The sequence below is a fragment of the Mauremys mutica genome, chromosome 8 (assembly GCF_020497125.1).
Source record: "Mauremys mutica isolate MM-2020 ecotype Southern chromosome 8, ASM2049712v1, whole genome shotgun sequence".
NCBI lineage: Eukaryota > Metazoa > Chordata > Testudines > Geoemydidae > Mauremys > Mauremys mutica.
In genome coordinates this window covers 11,183,587-11,204,233 of record NC_059079.1, presented here as the reverse complement: position 1 = coordinate 11,204,233, position 20,647 = coordinate 11,183,587, and the positions used below count along the sequence as shown (strand labels likewise).

Below are 20,647 nucleotides of genomic sequence, written 5' to 3'. Positions count from 1 at the left end.
TGTACTACACTGCTTCCCCCAGCAGATGGTTCTGTTCTAGAAGGCTATGTACATTTCTAATTGCTAGCTAGACAACATGAATGTTCACACTCATTCAGATGCATTAAAAACACATTTCAATAAGATCTTTTAGGGTATTTTTTAATGCTATGCCAGTGCTACCTTCGTGCCTACCCAGAAGACAAGAAAAAGTCTCATCTCTCTGAATTGACTTAAATATGAGACATATTTTTAGGGCTAGATCATAGTTAACTCATGCAATTAACTCAAAAAATGAATCACAATTAAAAAAAATTATTTGCGATTAATCGCAGTTTTAATTGTACTGTTAAACAATAGAATACCAATTGAAATTTATAAAATATTTTGGATGTTTTTCTACATTTTCATATATGTTGTATTTGTTGTGTATTTGGTTGTCATGGGTTTTGTTACTATGGCAACTGAGTTAGACTATTAAGGGATAGCTCAGCCGGTTTCAACCGGCTGAGTGAGCTCTCTTTCTGTAAATAAAATTGAGGTTTTGGTTAGCTGTCTGCTCTCTGGCCTCAAGTGATTGTTTCCTACACCGGCTGCCCCAAGGACTTAACAGTATTCTGTATTGTAACTGAAATCAAAGTGTATATTTTTGATTATAAATATTTGCACTGTAAAAATTATAAAAGAAATAGTATTTTTCTATTCACCTCATACAGGTACTGTACTGCAATCTCTGTCGTGAAAATGCAACTTACAAATGTAGATTTTTTTTTGTTACAAAACAATGTAAAACTTCAAAACCTACAAGTTCACTCAGTCCGACTTCTTTTTCAGCCAGTCACTAAGAGACAAACAAGTTTGTTTACATTTATGGGAGATAATGCTGCCCTCTTCTTATTTACAATGTCACCAGAAAGTGAGAACAGGCATTTGCTTGGCACTTTTGTAGCCCACATTGCAAGGTATTTACGTGCCAGATACGCTAAACCGAAGTCTTAAAAGAGCAACACTCTGATGCAGAAACTACAGAACCTGAACCACCAAAAAAGAAAAACAATCTTCTGCTGGTGGTATCTGACTCAGATAATAAAAATGAACATGTGTCGGTCCGTACTGCTTTGGACTGTTATCGAGCTGTTGGACTGTTATGAGAACCCGTCATCAGCATGGATCCATGTCCCCTGGAATGGTGGTTGAAGCATGAAGGGACATATAAATCTTTAGTGTATCTGGTACGTAAATATCTTGTGATGCCGGCTACAACAGAGCCATGCAAACACCTGTTCTCACTTTCAGGTGACATTGTAAACAAGGAGCGGGCAGCATTATCTCCTACAAATGTAAACAAACTTGTTCGTCTGAGCGATTGGCTGAAACAAGAAGTAGGACTGAGTGGACTTCAGCCTCTAAATTTTTACATTGTTTTATTTTTAATGCAATTTTTTTGTACATAATTCTACATTTGTTAGTTCAATTTTCATGATAAAGTGATTGCACTACAGTACTTGTATTAGGTGAACTGAAAAATACTTTTTCTTGTTTTTTTACAGTGCAAATACTTGTAACAAAAAATAAATATAAAGTGAGCACTGTACACTTTGTATTCTGTATTGTAACTGAAATCAATATATTTGACAACACAGAAAAGATCCAAAATATTTAAATAAACGGTATTCTATTAATGTTTAACAGTGTGATTAATTTTTTTTATCGCTTCACATTCCTAATATTTTTTAATTCTTTGACTTGTTTCCCTCCCACACAGCTAATGCTCCCTGGATGAATGGATAGTTTGGAATGATATAGGAATCATTTTCAGACTTTCTCATTAATAATTGATATGTTTAATTAAGCCAGATTTACAGCAGACACCTCTGTGTCCCGTAGATACCTTAAATGCTGCCCTTATAAATGAGGGGAACAGATATTCAGGACTGCCTGACATGTCAGGACCATCTCATCATATTAGTTAGTGCTAATGTAAAACTTCTGGGCAAACATATGCTGTATATATTGCAGAAGTGATGATAGTCAAACTTGTGCACTGAGACCAGGTGCAATTCATGTAGCAACATTGCGTGTTGAATAACAGACACTAATGATATATGCCAAAAGATCACTAGTCTCTTAAATTCTGTGGTTGAAAGAGGGCATTAGACAGTGTAAACTAGATGTTTTAAAAATGTTTGCCCATCATTGCATAATTTAACGGTGATTTAATTACTCTGATCCATCTTCTTATGTCCCAACCTAGTTTAGTCTTTGATTAATTTTCCTATGGTCATGGTACTTATCACACTGCTTTTTGCATTTACCGTTGAATAACTTGCTGTTTGAAGACAAATAAACATGATAATGGAAATAATTCTGTTAGTATGTTCCAGTGATATTACTATACATTATACACTGTGAGCCAAATTTTCCTCTCATTTTACCCGTTTTACTCTAAAGTAACTTCATTTAGCCAGAACCTCAACTGATACAAATCAGCATAGTTCCATTGACTGAAAAATAGAGCTATGCGGATTGACATTAGCTGAGGTTCTGTCATATTCAGTTCAATGGATTTAATCCAAATTTACACCAGTGTAAGTAACAGCAGAATTGGGCCTTTTCAGTCCAGCTCTCTTCCTGCTTGATTGGACAAACTTTTTAATGCAATCACAAATACAGACTCCAGTTCTCCAAATGTTTATACATGTATATGCAGTCCCATTGAGTTCAAAGAGAAAGAAAGAAGGATGGTCCAACAGTTAGGGCACTAGGTTAGCATTTGGGAGAGTAGAGCTCACTTTCCTGCTCTGCTAGATACTTCCTCTGTGACCTTGGGCAAGTCACTTAGCCTTTCTAGGTATGTTTACACTGCCTGCGGCAGCGAGCTTCCCAGCCTGGGCCAATAGATTTGGGCTAATGGGGCTCACACTAGTGCTCTAAAAATAACTGTAGACAGCACTCTGAAATTATGGCTTGGGCTTGAATTTGGGCCATGAAGCACATCTCCCTTTCTAAGCTTCAAAGTCCAAGACACAACTTCGAAGTCTACACAGTTATTTTTAGAGCACTAGCATGAATCCTGATAGCCCAAACCCATTGACCTGGGCTGGGAGGCTCGTTTCTGCGGGGTGTGTAGACATATCCTCTGTGCCTCAGTTCCTCATCCATACCATTGGGATAACAGAACTTTCCTATTTCACAGGGGGGGGTTGAGGGTAAATTTAAATTAAAGATTGCAAAGTGCCTTGAGCTATTCTGATGAAAAGTGCTATATAACTACTACTATAATTATTATTAGTGGGTAAGTGCTGGCAGGATAGGGATTTAAATGCTCAAAAGTCTGAAACTTGCTATAACTTGTGCCTATGATCCTGCTACATGTATGTTCCTTTTTAGAGAGACTCAGCCCATTCTGTTTCATCTTGGAGTTAATGATAATTTCTTATTATTTTAGTATCAACAGTTTGCTATGCACTTGAGATAACTAAAGAGCGTACAGTTTTTACTCTTTTCCACATACAGAATCTTCCAACAAATAATCTCTCTCCATTTTTATCCAGGCTCTCAAAAGCTGGCTCTGTGCTAAGTTAATGTTGTTAAGACGATCTCTCCCCCAAGTAGGTTGTACTTGACACAAGTCTAAATTCATTTATAATTTAATATATTTATTTCTGTGTTCCTCTGGGATAGTAATGAGTCTGCCTTTTTGGTGGCTGATCCAAATTCTAGATGGCTAAATATAGAACAACCCATAATGTTATCAGTTTTGATAATCCTTTATCCTTCTGCTCAGATTCCCCAGTGGGTTAGCCCCCTTCATGCTATTAAAGCCTCGTATTTAATTAGGAAACTACTTCATTAGGGCACTGCTCAAGGTGTTTTCCGATTCTAGATTTTTTCCAGGCTTTTCTGCCTGGGCATTTGCTTTTTCACATCCTGTTCAATCATGGGTATTGCCCCTTTATCCTCTTTGTTGCTCCAGCACCATTGTGACATATTCAGTCTTCTTTCCCAAGATCTGTATATTTTATTTGCAGACTTGCTGCTTCTGCATACTCTCTTTGATAACTTAATAGCACTTATAACGTCTTTATTTGAGAAGGGGGGGTTTGGTTTAAAATATATTTGGAAACCAAATCCTCAGCTTGTGTAAATTTTGTCCCACAATATTTTGCTTGCTGTCAATTGAAGGTGTGTCACTTACAGGTCTTGTGCCCTTGCAGTTTGCTATAGGAGCAAAATTGCACCTGTAGATATAGAGGGGTTTTCCCAGGTGTTTCTGGATAAATTTTCCCACACTCACACTGTCTGGAAGGGGCCCACCATGCTGTGTACTTAGATGACTTTTAACCTCCGTTCCTTCATGAGGTGTCTGCATTTGGTGGTGTTTGTTTCATGGTTTACAAAAAGCTTTGGGATCCTTTGAGATGGTAGGTGCATACAAGGCCAGACTTCCAAAAGCCTGAGATTTTCAAAAATGCCTGGCACCTATAACCAGGGCCAGGGTTTCTAAAAAGCTCAAAAGCCAGCAACTCCCATTGCTATTTTGTTTAGGTGCCTAAGTGGATGCTGACCTTTTTTTGAAAATATGGCCAGATTGTGGGTGCTGAACATTTACAACAATTCTGTCCATAAGCAATTTTTTTATTATACGTTCAGGGAAGCTATTACCTTAAATCAGGCTGGTACCAAGAGCCATGAAAAGCGATTTTTTTTCTCAGCGTGTGAGGCAGTCTGGGAATGGATGATCTTTCTAGGCTGGGTCACTGTAGTCATGAAATGGGGAGGAGAGCTAGCCCCTGAATGATCTTCCTAAAACTTGTTGCTTTCATCAACCTCAGTGTAACATACATGTTTCACTGGCACATCAAGGACAGCGTTTAGTGTTGCATGTTGACATTTAACTTTACTGTGGTGCTAATTTTTGAAGAGGAGAATAAAAGATTTAACAATGGGATGTCTGTTCCTATCTCTTTGAGATATATGTTCGTAGCTGGAGTGTAAGTGAAAAATAGCTTCATGATACTGTTTGGTTTGGGTATGTTATAGGCAAATCTGTGCAAATATGAAGCAAATAAACTTACATTTCAAACAGGTTTATAGTGCTTCTGTGGGGGAAAGTATTGCTTTTTTCTCAGCAAAAGGCTTTAGGACCTGATAAAAATATTATTCCAAGCAGGGTCCTCGGAGAGCCATAGATGGTATTTCTGCAGCAGCTTTTCCAGCCCCATTAGCTAATGCAATACTAAAATGATTGCATTGTGATGCCCTGTACCATGCACCCAGTTTAACATCAGCTTTTATATGTTTAATAGCTGGGAGATTGATCTTTATGAAATGAGGTCTAGGGAGGACAATTTACTTTATACAGACCAAAAATGAATCAAACAGAAACCAGCACTTTTTGTTTAGGTTTGTGTTTTGTTTTTCTCCCATTCAAATGACATGAATTTGTCAACACAATAGAGGCTGATCTCCTGGCCCCAGAAGCAGATTAGCAGCGCACACAGATCTGACCTCATTGTCATTCATGTCAGGGCCGCCCAGAGGATTCCGGGGGCCCGGGGTCTTCGGCGGTGGGGGGGCCCTTCCGTTCCGGAACCCGCCGCCAAAGTGCCCCGAAGACCCACGGCGGGAGCCCCCCGCCGCCGAATTACCGCCGAAGCGGGACCGCCGCCGAAGCGCAGCCCGGTCTTCGGTGGTAATTCGGTGGCGGGGGGGGTCCCCGCCGCGGGCCTTCCGGGCCCTTAGGCGGCGGGTCCCGGAACAGAAGGGGCCCCCCCGCCGCCGAAGACCGGGCTGCGCTTCGGCGGCGGCAGTGGCCGCGGCGGGTCCCGCTCCTCCGGTCCCGGTCCCGGCCCCGCCCCCGGCGGGTCCCACTCCCCCCCCACCCCCGGTTCCGCCCCCGCCCCCGGCGGGTCCCGCTCCTCCCCCCCGCCACCGGTCCCGCCCCCGCCCCGGCCCCGGCCTCTTACCGAGCGCGTCTCCGGCGGGGCCTGAGCTCCGTCCCGCTTAGAGCCGCGTGGTGAGGGGGCGGGGCTGTGAGCTCCACGCCGAGCGGAGGCAGCTGCCCCGCCCCCTCCCCACGCCGCTCTGAGCGGGGCAGGGCTCAGGGGCCCCGCTGGAGACGCTGAGGCTCCAGGAGAGGGGCGGAGGCGGGAGCCTCCGCTCTTCTCTTGGGGGCCCCTCCGGAGCCCGGGGCAAATTGCCCCCCCCTCTGGGCGGCCCTGATTCATGTAAAACTAGGATTAGCTGATGCAATGATGCAGCACTCATATATCTGCTGGCTTCTTGGTTTAAATTTAATCATAAATACATAAGAGACAAATTCTGTTGTCTCCAAAGAGTTGTATTTCTATCCTGGACAGATATTCTAGTGACCTTAGCCAGACACACACATTTCTACCAATACAAAGTGTAAACAGGTGACTTATGTTAACTTTATCTATCATGCCCATCACTGATACTGAAATGATGAGTAGAAATATAATGCAGTCCAATTAGGACTATATTCTCAGCCCTTCCCTATGATATGTAGGTTACAAAGGAGATATGTGCCAATCCTTACCTACGTTCTTGAGAGAAAATCTCTGCAAAGAAGCAAGTCTTGAAGGAGCGAGATATAGAGTGAAAAGCAAAACTGGTCTTGAATAAAAGCAAAAGGAAAGGATTACGCAACGGAAAAATGAACTGGTCAGAGAGCGAAATAACTTGATTCGACTATATTATTTTACACGATCCACATCGCTAATATGGTGTAGAAGTTAAATTAAATTACGGTGAAAGCTGTACAAGAGAGCACCCTTATTAACAATCCTTTTGTTTTGAGAGCTTGTCCCAGGGTATTCTCAAATGCACAGAGGACAATTCTACTCCAACCTTTTAGGAGCCCACATATGTTAAGCCCTCACTTTTTGTCAGTCACTCAAATGACTGTCTACTGTCTAGATAAGTTTCACTATATAAGTGATGCTAACAGCAGCTGACTTTAGGCATGTAATGTCATTCGGCCAGACTCTTGGGCATAGTTGTCCCCTCTGCACTCTTCTGTGTCAGAAAGGAGATGTAAAGACAGCATAACCAGTTACCTGGGCTTTCCTCCAACATAGGGATAATCCATAGCCTACGTGGTATAGAAGGGGCATAGCACCGTTATGCCATCAACCATCCAAGCTCCCATTGTAGGGAGTATGGCCTGGGGTAAAGAGGCCTGGCCAGAGCATAGCCACTCTCCAGTGATCCCCAGCTGTTGTAATGGCCCATTGTGGTTGTGGGAAGCCAAGTGCAATTTAGAGCAGCCATGAGGCTACTCTAAATGTCACCAGCTCCATGACTGGAGATTATAAAGGGGGACAAAAAGAACTTTCCTCCTCCCATGTCCTCTCCAGTGTCATTTACAGTATATCCAGGCCAGAGAAGCTGCTTATTGCACAAATGAGAATCATGTTGTATAAAGAGAGGAGGAGAGAAACTTCTTTAATTTTTTGTCTGTCAACAGGGGCATTTCAATGAAAAACTGAAGTATTTGTAGGTCCTTAACAATATATTAAAACGTACACAACAAGGAGTCTGTTACAGAGATGTTGTCTTCTGACTAAAAATGTACTCTTGACTTCGTCTCAGTCGTTCTGGTTTTGAAAAAAAAAATTGTTTTCCAAAATAATTTTCTGGGTGTGAATTTTTAGTGCTGGTGAAAAGGGGCTGAATTAATAGCTCTGGAGCCGAATTCCTCAGGTTATCCATAGAACAGGTACAGCTACGGCATGTGCCTTTAGCTTGCTGGGATGGGGCAAAGTTTTGGCACTATTCCCAGATTTGGGCCTCTTGGCACACACGCTAGGTACACACCTCATATCTGACACTCCTCTTGGCCATGGGAACCCCCACAATACACTTGCATAGGCACTGAAACTAGTGCCATCTCCCCCAAGTCTCACCAGCAGCTCTTCTATGTTCCCCAGAATTCCACTGAAGGTGTGAGCCTTCTGATTCACAGCTTTCCTCTTCAGGGACACACGTTAGTGAAAGCCAACAGACAAACTCTTCATAGGATTCTAAAACACCATAATTCTTTACTTAGGAGATAAAGCACAAGAGATCATTTAGAAAACAGTGAACACACAGAATGCAGGGCCCCTCACTCTAGCTCATACTTCTCTTGGGGGTCCATCTGCATTCAGAGAGGGAGAGTTTGTTCCCTCTCCCTACCAGCCTCTCTGTCTCACCAGGCTCCTGTAGCAACTCCCCTGAGCTGGAGCAGGTGAAAATGGCCAAAGACCCAGAGTAGAACAGCTCCTGCCCTTTTATAACTTTCTCATCTCATCTTTCAGGTGACTCTCTGATCAACCTCCTCTGGCAATCACCGACCCTTACCAAATGATGTAATTGCTAGGCGATCTCCCTTGCTAAACCAGTTCTCAAGGGGAGGAGTTGGCCATTGTCTAGAGTGCTTCTATTTGAATAGAGGACCATCCAGGGAGATAAAAGAACAACAGAGAATGCAACCAAGCCTCATATTCAAAACGGCGTTTGCAGTTTGATACAGTTTCCAATATCAAACAGAATTAATAAGCTGTACAGATTCCCCAGATCATCACAGTGAAAAGTTTTATCTCTCATTATCAATCACTTGAACCAGCTAGTCTCTCAAATAACACCCATCTAACATGGAAAGAAACTTGATGCAGGGCATGTAATACTAAATATCATGAATGCTTCTACTACCACTCTTTTATATATGAATGCTATAGTTGTGCATGGCACTTTACAGATGCCTAGAAGGTGAATTAGATGTGACAATGGCAAGGATGACAGACAAAGAGTGGGGGAGAACAAGGGTTACAACAGTGAGAGATCAGGAGATGCTCATTATTCCAAATGCTTTTTGTTAGTTCCTTTTTAAGTTTTTATTGCAAATTTGTCTCAATATATTAAAATCTGTGAAGAGAGGGCAAGAGTAGATATGACTGCGGGAGACCAAATCTGTTATACACAATGGACCAGTTATTTATGACATGCCTCCCAGGAAATGCAGCACAGAAGGCGCATGGGGAGGGGAAAGGCTGTTCGTAAATGTATTTAATATGTATGGCTGCCTATGTGCTGCTCTGCAGCTCGGAATAACTGGAGCATAGAGCACTCTGGCCCCTGCACCTGCCCTGGCATACCTCTGTGCTGGGGGCTACAAGCAGGGATGAAGTAGGGCTGCATACACCAGCCCTGAGCTATTTCTGCACTAAGGGACTTCTCCAGGGGATAGTTCAGGTCCTTTTGGCTACAAAGGGGCTAGAATCTGACCCAATATATTCAATTTTGTCGTATTTTCTCCGTCTTATCTGTAAAAAAAAAGAGCAAGGTTGGTAGTAAAACACGTCATGTTGTAAAGAGTTATGCATGTTGTAATCTCTAAATTGGACTAAGTCAATGGAAATTACGTAGGAAAGGTCAGGATCCGATTTTGTGTGATGGGCATCTATGATCACAAGGTGAACTGGTGTGGAAAGAGCCAAAGCAGTTACCAGCTCGGCATAAGTAATTTGTAGATCTGACAGAACATTTCTGTACCTTCTAAATGCCTTCAAACACTTAGACACAGTGTTTTATACATTGAGCAGCAGTGATATGTGAGGTTGGAGGAGTTGGGTCGATTTCTTCTGTTTCCTCAGGATAAAAACATCTGTGAATCATAAACAGTTGACTGAATCTTTTGTTTGTTTATCTATAATTCAAACTGACTGTGTTTTAAACTTTGTTTATTCTTTTCTTAATCTAAAGACACTTCAAAGAACTGGCAAACCGGAAAATTAAATACCATTAAATGGATTTTTCCATAAATCCAAAGCCCTATTTATCTAATTTATATGAATTCTTTTCACTTGCATCCTGAGTTCTGGCTTTGGGAAAGAGTTTCTTTATTAAAGCATTTCAAGTCAATGTAACAGGTTGCATTCTATGAATGCTGCTAACAGTACAGTTTCTCAGATCTTTTTATCTCTCTGTGATCAAAGTCTGCTGTATGTTCCTTCCTACCTTCCTGAGTCTATCTGGGTGGCCTAGTGCACTGGACAACTTGGAAGGGAAGCAGTGATGAAAAAGTTGCCTGGCTTATACCCTCAGTGGGACATGAAACATGTGTTGTCCTGCTCACATCAAAGATAATTTTGCCATAGTATTTAATGGTAGCAAGATAGGGCCCATAGGGCTGGAAGGACAGAGCTATTAGGCAGTAGCTGCTCTCAGTGGAAACAGGAAAAATATGTCCTGTCATGAAGCCAGACTGAGGTTAAAGGCTTGGATGACCCTGCATCACTGCCTAGATTCAGGGAGAATGGATGGAAGAAGGAGAAAGACTCAGAAGGACATTTTGAGGATTGGAAAGATTTTTGAGCTGGAAAAGATTTTGTTTCTGTTTCCCTCCCTTTAACTCCCATGCCCAATATTATTTCTAAAGACTACAGTGCTATCCCAGCCTAATGGAGAAGGCCCATGACCATGGCATACACAACCAAAGTGTTTGTTTATTCTGTTTCCTTATGGCAACTCCAAATCCAGCTTAGTGCTGCACTGATTTTTATTTAATTAAATATTTCCTGCAGCCTTTTGGGGACCTCCTGAACTGATGCAGAGCTTGCTGTAATGCACTGGGAGAACAGAATGCATGATCTGGATTCTGGGCTAGATTTTGTTGTTATTATTTATGTATTATATTATAGTAGTACCTAGCAGCCCCAGTCATGGACTAGGACCCTATTGTCCTGTACAAGCACAGAACAAAAAGACAGCCCCTGCACCAAAGAGTTTACAATCTAAGTAGAAGACAAGAGACAACAGATGTATAAAGACAGACTGAAGAGTACAGGGAAACAATGAGATAATATTGATCAGCATGATAGGCAGTGGTTTCAACACTTGTCAGTTTATTATTAATGCATATAAGAACTAATAAAAATGAGGAGGAAATATTGTGGAATATTATTTCAACTTTTGGTCAAACTTTCAAAAATTCTAGATGAGCTGTAAAATCACCTTACATTCCTGGGGCATTATGATCAGAAAATACCGTGGGAAAGCATTTTTCAGTATAAATGTTCTGTTCCTTCATTTGCTGCACTATGAAATTCCCCCTTCAAGCTGCTCTGTTCTATCTTTGTCATCACTGTAATGTCTCTTTTTAGAGTTACAGCCCGTTCCAAACTGCTATTCCCACAGGAGTGGCATAGTTTGCAGTAAAAGCAGATGGACGTGTGCTTGAGGAAGCAGAAGGGTGCAACTCCTTGCTTATATGTAGATAACTTTGTAGACTTATTGACTTGAAGGATAGTTTTGTGATTAAAATGCAGGACTGGCAGTCAAGAGACCTGGGATCTGTTCCTTGCTGTGTTGCAAACTTTCTGTTTGACCTCAGACAAGTCTCCTAATGTCTCTGTGCCTCGGTTTCCCCATGTGTTAAATGGGGATAATAATGCTTCCCTATTTCACCTCTGGCTAAATTCTTTAATGTTTGTCAAGTACTTTAAGATGGCAGGATGCTTCAGAAATGAAAATTATTATAATGTTGAGGCTTTCAAAGATTGACCTTGGCAAAAAAGGTAAACAGAAGCATGACTGATAAATCAACAAGCATTAGAGAACCCTGAACTGCACTGCACTTCCATGCTGCTGAAAGTAATGTAATCATCTCTAATGTAGTTGTTAGAGGGGCTTCCCAATCTCATTGGGAGATCATGTTTAGGAAGGGCTTTTCCATGGCAAGCAATTACAAAATGAGAATACGACTCAGTGTGGGGGATGAATGAAAACAAACCGGAGTCTAGTAATGACTGTTGGTGGTTAATACTTGACCATTACTTCTTGACAGGATTAATGTCTTTCTAATCACACTAATCCCTTTTGATAACTTTATCCACAATCCATCTATTTCAAAGCAATATCCAGATGGCTTCTGGTGGTGGGGAAGAGACACGTTTTCCCTTTCCAAGGGTATGTTTTTGATGCTGAGGCAGGTAAAAAAGGAATGCAGCCTTTTAAAAAGGAAGCTATGTAGAAAGAAGTAGGAAATCTACAGAAGGCTAGGATGGGTCTGATTTTACTAATGTAAGTAAAAGTTTTCCCAAGCACCCATCTGATGTATACCAATGACTGCCAATATGACCCCAAAAATGCTGCTGAGGAGTTGTCATCTGTTTGCCATAGGACTTTCTAATTAGGGACAATGGAAATCTGGGGAGTTCCCCCCACGATTAGTCAGAAGTTTAAAATCTGTGTTTTGCTTAAGCAAATTTTACTCAAAGCACACATGAAATACACTAATAAATAGTCTCAGTTATTTGTGCCATTACTAGGTAGTTCAAAATAAAACTTTTTATTTCATCCAGTCTTGTATTTTTAAAAATATCCTTAAATCCTTGAACGTTCTTTCCCCTTCTAACTTCCCCTTAAGATTTTAGCCCAGATATCTTAGTCATTGAGACCTTCCCATTACCCTGGATCCCCCCTTAGTTCCTTCCTCCTAGACTACTAAACTGGAGCCCAAACAAACATACCTGGTATTGGATAGAACTTTAATTTTTGTAGATGAGTAAAAATTGTAAATCACACTGAGATGCTCTCATAAAATGTGCTATATAAGCACAAAGTATTACTATTGTGGCTCACTCTTCCTAATGAATTCAACCATACTAGATAAAACATTTTAGCTAGATGTTTCTGTTAGGATGGTTGTCAGTGACACCTAAAATGTTTCAGAGTCTATATGTCATGAGTGAATAGGGAGAGCTATTGGCAACATTTTGCTCTTATTATGTAAACTCAGAGTAAGCTCAATGATTTAATGAAGTTCCACCCCCGATTAGTGAGATTTTTCTGATGTGACCTGATACATCAGTTTAGAAAAGGCAAGTTAGAATTGGTCATATTATGAAACAATAAATTGTTTTTCAGGAAATGGAGCAATGTAAATGTAGAGCTAACTAAAGCATTTAAAGACCAACAAGTCACAGTAAGTCAACTTTAATGAGGTTTGATGGCCCATAAACCCAGAAACATATGGACTCATAGTGAACACAGAACTTGCAGTGGGTACAGCTTAGATGACCAGCCTTGTGGATGATTGGTGGACCCTGGGAATGCATGAGTTCACCAAGGATTTATTGGATCAGCTAGGCTGAATCAGGAAAAGGAAGAAGCAGACTACTCCAAGGAGCACAAAGAAGCCCCTGAAATATTTTTCCTATTTTATTGGAACATTAGACACATCAGATTTTTTGTTCATTTCAAAAATTGAGGTCATGGAGTTGTGTATGAGAGAGGGGAATTTATAGAAATATAGGAATTGCCATAGTGGATCAGACCTGAGATCTGCTCTAGGGACTCCGGCAGGCAGCAGCATGCCATTAAAAATCGGCTCACGTCCTGCCTTTGGCACACGTGCCATAGGTTGCCGACCCCTGCTTTAAAGGAAGGTGCAAAAATTGTCTCAGTCCCTATTAGTTTGGCATTGGCTTAAACTTTTGACCATGACATTTAATATCTCTTCCAAAAAATTTTAGCATTAACTATTCTAATATACATTTTGGAAAAGCTATTCAACCTTACAGTCAAGGGCATATTTTGCTGTAACAAAATTAACAAATACTTCCTGGGAGTGATGTGAAAAGAACATTCACGTTTTTGCAGAAATAATGGAAAGTGCAGGGGTTGCCATAACTATTCAGATAGGCTGAAAAGTATTTTAAGTTGTAGGACTCCCATTTGCCCAAACTTTGACAAACACCAAACAACTCTTTGAATGCTTTACCGTATGACTGGTGACTTCAGTTCATGAATCAAACATTTTTCATGTGACTTCAAGGCTGATCAATTTCAGAGGCCTGATGAGGGGTGACATTATAGTACATGAGAGCCAGATATCGGTTGGAAGATATTGAAATGTGTGTCTGCTAAGAAGTTAAAAGTGAACTAATACAAAATCTTGAAAGAAGCTTGTGAAACTATTGGGAGTATTTTTGTTTACTGACATAGTCAAGAATGCGCATAGAATAGAGGGAAAACCTGAATTTGATAAGGTCAGCTTGATTTAAGATAGACAACCATTTGGAAGCTCACCTCTCCTGACTTCTCTATTTTGCTAGAAATGAAGAAGCCTATCTTTCACTGACATTCTTCCATCCCATTAAGAACTCTTAGGGCTGCTCAGACCAATAGTGAGGAGACCCTCTCTTGGAGGAGTGACTGCATATAACTTACGTTATGCAATAGTTGTGATCCTGGGTGTGTGCGGTAGACTGGATCTCCTCTTCCTTTTAGCATCAAGAAACACCTGAAGACAACTGAGAAAAAATGTCAGAGGTGTCATATTAGTTACTGGACTTCTCTTCTTGAAAGTGATTCTCAGGGTTTGCTTAAAAATGTAGCATGCCTCATCTCACCCACAGCCTTCAGACAGGTAATTTCTACCCTTTCCTTTTCTAACTTGGGCATTGCATGAAATTAACAGTATGTGCCTTGCCTGAGAACTGCAAACCCTATTCAGACTTTCACCCCCCTAGTGGTTACCCCTGTTAGGCCTCAAAAGTAATTAATTATGGAGGCACATCTCACCACAGTGTGAACTCACCACTACTTTATCTGGTGGCAGGATAATCTTATTACAGATGATGATCTTGTTAATGAATATCCCCAAAACAGGACAATCTCATATTAGCCCCCCTCCAGGATTTATCACATATGAGCCAAGCTTTGACTGGATCCTAACTGCACATCATATTCCCATGTGTAGCTCCCTTGCCCTCAGGGTGATGATAGGCATATGAAGCAGCAGAGATGTACTTGTTTTGTGAATAACCAAGTCCATTCTACCTTTGTGCGCAGAGTGTGTTCACCATCAGTTCCCTGTTGATCTATAAAACAATGAACATACATGAAAACTTCTTCATACTGGCCAACTAATATGATCATGTGGTTAAACTGGTATTAGAATATTTCTAGATCCTAGGGTATGGTTTGTATTATATTCTATAGTGATGAAGGAAAGCACACACATTTTGCATTCTCATACTCTTTTCAGCATGTAGGTCTTTGGTGCAAGTCATATAAGGGAAGAATACTCCTATCTGCATAAACTGGTTTGGGTTAGTCCAACCACCTTTTACTCTTTTGTTAGGTTCTTTGAAAATGAAGATTTTACTGCTCTGGGTTTAGGCTGTATTAGAGGACTCTCTTTGTCTTAAGGCTATACAGTGTGTGACGTTTAGAAACAGTTACATGTTTTTATGATTTATGCAATGCTCGCTGGATGTTGAGGCATATGCCTCAGACCCTGCTGTCCGCTTTCAGGCTTGTTTTAGGCCTTGTCTAAACGAGGAAGTTGTGCTAATTTAATTAAATCGCATAACCCACTTGTGTGGACACTCTTATTTCTGTTTGAGTGCCTTCCATCAACATGGTTTACATCAGTAAGGAATCAACTAGACCTATTTAGTGCAATCAGTACAACATTCTCACATGCACAAAGCTTTAGGCTGACAGCAAAGAACGATGTTAAATGCTGGCTGAAGCTACGAGAGCTGTGGGAAGACTATCTGAAGTATCTATGGTGGGAGAGTGCTCATTTTCAGCAACTTCCTGATTAACAGAAGTGATGACTGTCTCAAAAGGGGTCATACACAGTCATCCTTTGCTAGAAGCTTGGTGGATACTCCGTTGGGCCTCAAAAGAGAGAATTGTGTTTAAGAACCTAAGAACACAAAAATGGCCATACTGGGTCAGACCAAAGGTCCATCAAGCCCAGTATCCTGTCCTCTGACAGTGACCAATGGCAGGTGCCTCAAAGGAAATGAACAGACAGGTTATCATCAAGTGATCCATGCCCTGTCACCCAATCCCAGCTTCTGGCAAACAGCGGCTAGGGACACCATTCCTGCCCATCCTGGCTAATAGCCATTGATGGACCTATCTTCCATGAATCTATCTAGCTCCCTTTGGAACCCTGTTATAGTATTGGCCTTCACAACACCCTCTGGCAAAGAGTTCCAGATATTGACAATGCGTTGTGTGAAAAAATACTTTCTTATGTTTGTTTTAAACCTGCTGACTATTAATTTCATTTGGTGGCCCCTTGTTCTTGTATTATGAGAAGGAGTAAATAACACTTCCTTATTTACTTTCTCTATACCACTCATGATTTATAGACCTCTATCATATCCCCCCCCCACCAGTCGCCTCGTTTCCAAGCTGAAAAGTCCCAGTCTTATTAATCTCTCCTCATACAGAAGCCGTTCTATACCCCTAATCATTTTTGTTGCCCTTTTTTGAACCTTTTCCAAATCCAATATATCTTTTTTGAGATGGGGCGACCACATTTGGGCAATATGATATTTTCTGTCTTATTAGCTATCCCTTTCTTGACGATTCCCAACATTCTGTTAGATTTTTGACTGCCGCTGCACATTGAGGGGATGATTTCAGAGAACTATCCACAGTGACTCCAAGATCTCTTTCTTGAGTGTTAACAGCTAATTTAGACCCCATCTTTGTATACGTATAGTTAGGATTATGTTTTCCAATGTTCATTACTTTGCATTTATCAACATTAAATTTCATCTGCCATTTTGTTGCCCAGTCACCCAGTTTTGTGAGATCCTTTTGTAGCTCTTCGCAGTCTGTCTGGGACTTAACTATCTTGAGTAGTTTTGTATCATCTGCAAATTTTGCCACCTCACTGTTTACCCCTTTTTCGAGATCATTTATGAATATGTTAAATAGGACTGGGCCCAGTACAGATCCCTGGGGGACCCCACTATTTACCTCTCTCCATTCTGAAAACTGACCATTTATTCCTACCCTTTGTTTCCTATCTTTTAACCAGTTACCAATCCATGAGAGCACCTTCCCTCTTATCCCATGACTGCTTATTTTGTTTAAGAGCCTTTGGTGAGGGACATTGTCAAAGGCTTTCTGAAAATCTAAATACACTATATCCACTGGATCGCCTTTGTCGGCTTGCTTGTTGACCCTCCTCAAAGAATTCTAGTAGATTGGTAAGGCATGATTTCCCTTTACAAAAACATGTTGACTATTTCCCAACAAATTATGTTCATCTATGTGTCTGACAATTTTATTCTTTACGATAGTTTCCACCAATTTGCCCGGTACTGAAGTCAGGCTTACTGGCCTGTAGTTGCCAGGGTCAACTCTGGAGCCCTTTTTAAAAATTGGCATCACATTAGCTATCCTCCAGTCTTTTGGTACAGAAGCTGATTTAAATGATAGGTTACAGTTAGTAGTCCTACAATTTCACATTTGAGTTCCTTCAGAACTCTTGGGTGATTATCATCAGGTCCTGGAGACTTATTACTGTTTAGTTTATCAATTTGTTCCAAAACCTCCTCTAATGACACCTCAATTTGGGACAGTTCCTCAGATCTGTCACCCAAAAAGAATGGCTCAGGTTTGGGAATCTCCCTCACATCCTCAACAGTGAAGACCAATGCAAAGAATTAATTTAGTTTCTCCACAATGGCCTTATCGTCTTTGAGTGCTCCTTTAGCATTTCGGTCGTCCAGTGGCCCCACTGGTTATTTAGTAGGCTTTCTGCTTTTGATGTATTTAAAAAAAATTTTGCTATTATTTTTGGAGTCTTTGGCTAACTGTTCTTCAAATTCTTTTTTGGTCTTTCTAATTATATTTTTAGACTTCATTTGCCAGAGTGTATGCTCTTTTCTATTTTCCTCATTAGGATTTATCCTCCACTTTTTAAAGGATGCCTTTTTGCCTCTCACTGCTTCTTTTACTTTGTTGTTTAACAACAGTGGCTCTTTTTTGGTTCTCTTACTATGTTTTTTTAAATTGGGGTATACATTTAAGTTGAGCCTCTATTATGGTGTCTTTAAAAAGTTTCCATGCAGCTTGCAGGGATTTTACTTTTGGTACTGTACCTTTAATTTCTGTTTCACTAACCTCCTCATTTTTGTGTAGTTCCCCTTTCTGAAATTAAATGCGACAGTATTGGGCCACTGTGGAGTTTTCCCCGCCACAGGGATGTTCAATTTAATTATATTATGGTCACTATTACCAAGCAGTCCAGCTGTATTCACCTCTTGGACATGATCCTGTACTCCACTTAGGACTGAAGAGGGGACTAATGATTAAGGCACAGGACTGGGAATTGCAAGACCTAGGCTTTTTTCTAAGCTATGCCACAGACTTCATGTGTGACCTTCAATACAACACTTAGGGCCAGCTTCTTTCCCCCTTACTCGTGCTGGGCCTGATTCTCCACTGAATTGTACCTTGTGGAGTAATTTATCTCTGTGAAAAGTGAATGTAGAATACTATCATTTTGAACTGGTTGCATTTTGCACTCACTTTGCACAGGTGCAGTGGACTACACAAGGTGCAAGAATCAGCCCTCTTGAGTAGTACCTGACTCCACAAGTCATTCCAATGTGAGTAAAGGTGTCAGAACTGGGCTCTTAACTTTTAAATGTCTGCTTGCCTGTCTGTAAAATTAAGATAAAAATAATAATAATTGGAGATATACCAATCTCCTAGAACTGGAAGGGACCTTGAAAGGTCATTGAGTCCAGCCCCCTGCCTTCACTAGCAGGACCAATTTTTGCCCCAGATTCCTAAGTGGCCCCCTCAAGGATTGAACTCACAACCCTGGGTTTAGCAGGCCAATGCTCAAACCACTGAGCTATCCCTCCCCCCAGATGTTAATAAAGGGATATTTTGAGGCTTCATTCATTAATGCTTTAAATACATTTATGTTTAAATTACTTATTTGTGTTTAAATACATCAGACAGTAGATATTCTACATACATGTAAAATTACTTTATCATAACAAAGATAATTTTTTCCCCCCAGTCTGGGCCTTGGACCTCTGCGTATGATATTTCAGGCCATGGGCCAAATCTTGAGAGGTGCTGAGCTCCCATAGCTACCATTTATTTCAGTGTAAGCTGCAGGTGCCCAGTACTTCTTAGGATCTTATGCCATACAAGCCACAATAGTTAGACACCATGTGGGAGAGTTAAAGAGAGAATTTCTACCTTGTAACGTGGAATTTATTTCCTCTGTGGTTCAAAGCCAGAAACATAACGTTAGTTTAGTGTGTGCAATGTAATCAGTTTTCATCTAGAAGGTTTAGTTGGCAAGCAGAAGGTAAATCAAAACCAGAGCACAACTGCTGACTCCTAGAAATAAAGCATATTAAGCTGGCTATCTGTATTGTTACTAAAATTTCCAAACAACCCGTGTTTCCAGAAACACTCTGACCATCTACCAAACGGTTTGCTTCCAAATACTTAGTCATCTTGCCTTTTGATCTTTTCTTTGTTCTGTTTAACTGAATCTATAATAAATCTGTTAATATTTTAACAGGTAATTTACAGTAATTTAAACACTAGCAGGCATTTGTATTCTAATGTAAAAGCATCAGTTTAATTCTTAAAAGTATCTCATCTATGCCAACAATTTCAAAGTATGATCAACAGCACTGGTCATTTTTAAAGTTTTGTAAACCACAAAAAGCAGAAGTGTCAGAAATCAATGATTAAAGGTAGCACAGAGAGAGACAGCACTGATTTGCTCCTTCCTAAAATCCATTTTAAAACTCCATTTCTGCTGAAAGGCCTATAAGGAAGCAGACAATATATGGTGGCTTAGGTGACAGGCACTTGGAGAAAGTGATTTATGTGATACAAAACTAAAAAAAAAAAAAAAAAAAAAAGGAAAACATGCCTGGTCCCCAGTGGATATGCAGATTGTGGGAGATGAGCCAGGGAATGCCGAGGATAACAGGGGAGTGAGGTATTTGGATGAGATAGAGCTCTAGGACCTTCTTCTGACCCTGGAGCATGGTAACAAGGCTTTAGGCTATGCCATTTGATGCGTAACTGGGCCAGAGGAGAGGAGGGATCTGTCAACAAACTCCACCAAATAGGGAATGCTCATGGACTGAGTTGGAATATAGTGAACCTGGGCAAAGTCTAAGCTGATGAAATTGTCAGAGGCCACAAGCACCTTCAGGTCAGCCTCTAATATGGTGGAATGTTGTAGCCAGAGGGGTAGTTGCAGGGTGCTGGCATGGTGTCCATCAAAAGACAGGGTGCTGGTAGACAAGAGGTGGAAGGGTCCTGGAAGGGGGGAACATAGGTTCAGCCCAGACCCCCCTATTGGGGCTGAGGCCTGGAGGCTTTCTGGTTGACACACAGCTCAGTTCTTAGCAGGGCATCCCATAGCATAGTGTCCAAATTCGCCACAATACAGGCCTGGGCCCGAAGCACAAACCTAGCCCTTCTCTGCATCAGAGGTGAGGTTGAAGCTGACTGATCTGCCCATGTCCCCATGATGAGAATGTGGAAGAGAGCTGGGAACTGACTCTCTCTCCAGGTGGTGTTTAGTCAGGTGTCCAGCACCCAGCTTGACCCAGGTGTTCAGGTCAGGCGGCAGTTCTACCCACGCTAGCTCTTCCTTGATTTCCTCGCTTAACGTGTATTGGAAACAGTAGTACTGCATTAGCGTTTGCTGTCAGGTGCTGGAACTCTGCAGCTAACATGCTGATCAACCTGTTCCCCTAGCGTGGTCCCCTAAGTGTGCTGTTGGCAGACAGTGTGCAATTCACATCGCCTAACACAATCACCATGGCTTAGATGAACTCTTCGTAAAGAGGGC

At 41.2% G+C, this 20,647-nt stretch overlaps 1 protein-coding gene and 1 long non-coding RNA gene across 2 annotated transcripts in view; one reads left to right on the top strand and one right to left on the bottom strand.

Annotated features, from left to right (window-relative positions):
• SLC1A7 (solute carrier family 1 member 7) overlaps window positions 1–20,647 on the top strand; it is an 80,296-nt gene that overhangs the window by 10,806 nt on the left and 48,843 nt on the right. The window lies entirely within an intron of this gene.
• Window positions 7,447–14,870, bottom strand: LOC123376709. The gene is made up of 4 exons (XR_006581905.1): window positions 14,830–14,870; window positions 14,218–14,300; window positions 9,538–9,649; window positions 7,447–9,308 (listed from the first exon to the last, which is right to left on the bottom strand). It is a non-coding gene; the product is annotated as an uncharacterized LOC123376709 (long non-coding RNA).